Source organism: Populus euphratica, unplaced genomic scaffold, assembly GCF_000495115.2.
Source record: "Populus euphratica unplaced genomic scaffold, PopEup_1.0 scaffold208.1, whole genome shotgun sequence".
NCBI classification, from domain to species: Eukaryota; Viridiplantae; Streptophyta; class Magnoliopsida; order Malpighiales; family Salicaceae; genus Populus; species Populus euphratica.
Window position 1 is genome coordinate 101,351 of NW_011500091.1, and position 4,242 is coordinate 105,592.

Consider the following 4,242-nt stretch of genomic DNA (forward strand, 5'->3'; position numbering starts at 1 on the left):
TTCTTCTGTTTTTTTTTTTTAATTTCGCCCACTGGATAAATTGCAATTGTACCACTGTATTTTAGTGCATTGTACAAAACAGTCCTTAGTTATAAATATTTTAATTCAGTCCTTAATTGACTCTTCAACTTTTAATCCCTTCAAAATTACTTTTAGTAAAATCAATTAAGCTCCCAATAGCATCCCAACTTTTCACTTTAGTTCTTGGATTTTAATTCCTTAAAATTTTGATCCAAATCAGCTTAAATTTGAGTATTTGTTAATTAATACCTGATTTTATTAATTAAACTAATTTCAAGCTCAATAAAGTCCCAAAACCTATCAATTCTTTAATTAAGTTCTTGATTTGATTAATTAAACTAATTCAAAGTTTAATTAAGTCCCCAAATTTTCAATTTATGTTGTCTTGACCCAGATTTTAATTTATTCTTCTTTCATTTTATTTTTTTATTTTATTTTTTATTTTTTTCATCATCATTTTTTATTCTCATTTTCATTTATTTTTATATAAAATAAATTAATAAAAATAAAAAGAATAAAAAATTGGGTTATGACAATATTCATTAATATTTATCAAATCTAAATTAAAACATAATTAAAGATAAATATTATATGTTAAACATTAAATCAATTTTTTTACAATGAAATATCAATTATTTATTATCATCATAAATGATGTTTCTTGATGATAGAGCATGATACAAATTATTGGATATGAATGCAACATCAGGCGAAGCTAGCGGATTTGCGGCGAGAATCTATTGGATATAAATGCTCATCATGTGAGACTTCAAGCACTATCTTTGGCCCCAGTTCAGTAAAAACAATAAAAGCTAATAACAAGCGGCAATCAAGTGTCCTGTCCTGCTGTTTGAAATTCAGATATATCCAGTAAATGTAGAGCCCTGCACCTACACCAAGCACCAGTATCATCAAGTCGCAGGTGCGTTGCTACTTCATTTTTGGAGACTCATTGGCTGATAGCGGCAGTAGCAGCCATCTCCAAACTCTTGCTAAACTCAATTATTCACCTTCTGGGATTGATTTTCCCTGTGGCCCCACTGGAAGGTTCTGCAATGGACGGACAATTGTTGATATTTTACTATCATACGAAATGTTGTTTTTTCAATATCACAATTATCAACGCTTTGGTTGCTAAACATATGCCAAGACAGTAGTTTTGGCCTGTTGCAGGATCGGTTGTTTAGACACGGTAGGTGATTTGAAGAAGTAACTAAAGACATGGTAATTAATTAATCATTTGTTATCAATTCAGCTGAAATTTTAGGCTTTGAGGACTTTATTCCACCGTTTGCAACTGCCACTTGCACGGACATAATATGTGGTGTTAATTATGCTTCTGGTTCGGCTGGAATTCGCGATGAAACTGGGCAAAGATTGGCAAAATGACTATGGATGCAGGGGCAACGTATAACCTTTAACAAGCAGCTGCGAAATCACCAAATTACAGTCTCTCGCCCGATTGACATGCTAGAAACAATGAATCGACCGCCCTGTACCTAAGCAAGTGCTTATATTCTGCTGGAATGGGCATCAACGATTACATTAATAACTAATTCCTGCCCCAGCACGACCCTACAAGCCAAGAGTATACCCTAGACCAGTATACAGGACTTCTTCTTGATCAATACAAGCAGCAACTGAGGGTAAATACCCACTGTTTTTTTTTCCCTTCTTCCCTTCTGATTTGTAGTGCTTCTGTCTTTTGTGATGATTAATTTCCATTAATTGTGTAGACATTGAACGAGCATGGAGCACGAAAAATCGTCGTATTTGGACTGGGGCAACTAGGATGCACTCCAGATGCAATTCATACGTGTGGCATACATGGCTCTGCTTGTGTGGTAATTATGAATAATGCAACCCAGCTTTTCAACGGCAGGCTAATATCAGTTGACGATCAACTCTACAAGGATTTAATGGATGCCAAACTCATATATATATATAGACTACTATGAAAAAACAAAAATAAAAAAATATTAAAAAGCTTATTAATAACTTATTGATAACATATGATTATCATGTCATGTATTCTAGGATGTTTGTTGCAACATAACATTATGGTTGTTATCATTTATTTGTTTATTTTAATAAAAAATAGAGTTGCTAACCATTTGTTTTCTATGTATGTTTATTGTCTTAATAATTTAATGAAGATTAATATAATTATATATTTCTTTAGCTTTTAATTATTGATTTTTGTTGATCTATATTTTCTTAGAGTTTTGATAGCAAAATAAAATACCAATGATCATGAAATATTTCATGGGTTAATGGAGATTTCAAAAACTTAGTTTATATTATTTATAGGTTATTGTGATGTATAAATAGTTCACGTTGAAAAAACAAAAATTAAAACACCTTAAGGAGCTTATTAAGAAAAAGATTCAAACTTATCCATAACATATGATTATGCAACATATTCTAGGATGTTTATTGCAACAAAACATTATGATTGCTACTATTTGTTTGTTTATTTTATTAAAAATAAAGTTGCTTATCATTTGTTTTCTTTATATGTTTGTTGTTTTAGTTCTCATTTCTTTCTCACTTCACCTTCTTTTTCCTCCCATCCCTTGCTTTGTCTAGTCTTCCCTTACCTCTTCTATATTGTTCTTGTTTAATTTCCTCAATTTGTTTGTGATGGTTAGTGTTAATATACTATATCTATTTGCACTTGTTCTGTTGATTGTTTTGAAATTGAGACATAATGTTGACGGAAAATCAGAAGTGCCTTGTTTTTTTTTTTTTTTTTTTTTGGAGATTCATTGGTTGATAGTGGCAACAATAACCATCTTAAGAATAAGGAAAAAGTGAACTATCTACCATATGGGATTGAATTGCCTGATGGTCTAACGAAAAGGTTTAATAATGGTTGAACTGTGCCTGATGTGCTTGGTATATCCTAAACATCTGCTTATATTTTGTCTTATTACTTGTTATATTTTAATTTAGATTCATCAATTCAAGGATTTATGACAATAATCTCAAACTTAAATTCTAGCTAGACATATGTATAAATTTAGCATTTTGTTTTAGATCATTAGTGAGCTTTGTCTTCTTTTGAATTGAATGTTGACAAATGATTTTTCTTGGAAGCTACTATACATTTTTTATTCCATTTAATGTATAAGATTTTATATAAAAAAAATTTATTTTGTTTTTCAATTTTTAAAAGTATAGATTCATTATAGTTAGGAGTAATTGGTAGATTCTAATATATTTAAAATGAAATTTATAAGTCGTTATATGAGTGGTTTGGTCTTTCATAACATTTCCTTTTGCTTCTTATGATTTCATTTTATTTTATTGATGAAATTCAAATAAAGAAGTACATGCTGAATAATAATCATAAAGCTTTTTCATAATAGGTGAACTTTTGGGTTTTAAGAGTTTCATTAAATCTTTTCAGGTAGCAAAAGGCTCGCAAATCCTTGAAGGTGTTAACTATTGATCTAGCTAAGCTGGAATTCAATGAAACATGAAAACATAGGGTAATTACAAGTTAAAATTTCTTTAATGCAATTTAAAAGTATTTTCACATAAAAAGAATCATGGTGACTAGAAGACATATATATATCTATATCTATATATATATATATCTATATATAGTGTGTAGGGTGTTCTTGTTTTTTTGAACAAGCAAATACAACATCACCAAGTTACCATGTCTCGCATTCATCAGTTATTAGGAAAAAACTATTCAAACTACCTAAATCAATGCTTATATTTATCAATGATTGGCAATAAAGATTACATTAGTAACTATTTTCTACCAAAATATTACAATTCAAGTCGTCATTATACCCCAAAACAATATGCTAATGTTCTTGTTGAAGAATATGCTCGGCACCTAAAGGTTAACATTTATATATTGATTTTATGTTAGTGAATATCTAATTAATCATATTTATTTTTGTAAGTTAAACATTCTATTGCTTCTTTAGAATTTCTATGATTTTGGAGCAAGAAAGTTGGCTATAATTGGAGTTGTGCCAATAAGTTGTACCCCAAACGCTACTCCTTACTATGGCAGAAATGACTCTCTCTACATAAAAAAACTAAACAAACTAGCTATTCCTTTTAATGAACTTCTTAAATTACATGTTGACACGATCAAAAAATTGATATCTTCTCAATGAACTTCTTAAATTATGTGTTGACACGATCAAAAGATTGATATCTTCTTCCAAGTAAAGGAGTGTTGAAGTAATAAATAAC

The 4,242-nt window shown here is 29.7% G+C and overlaps 1 pseudogene; it reads left to right on the forward strand.

The window, feature by feature from the left end:
• Window positions 1-1,958, forward strand: part of LOC105109146 (GDSL esterase/lipase At1g29660-like) — a 5,773-nt pseudogene extending 3,815 nt beyond the window's left edge.
• Window positions 1,959-4,242: the final 2,284 nt, after the last annotated feature.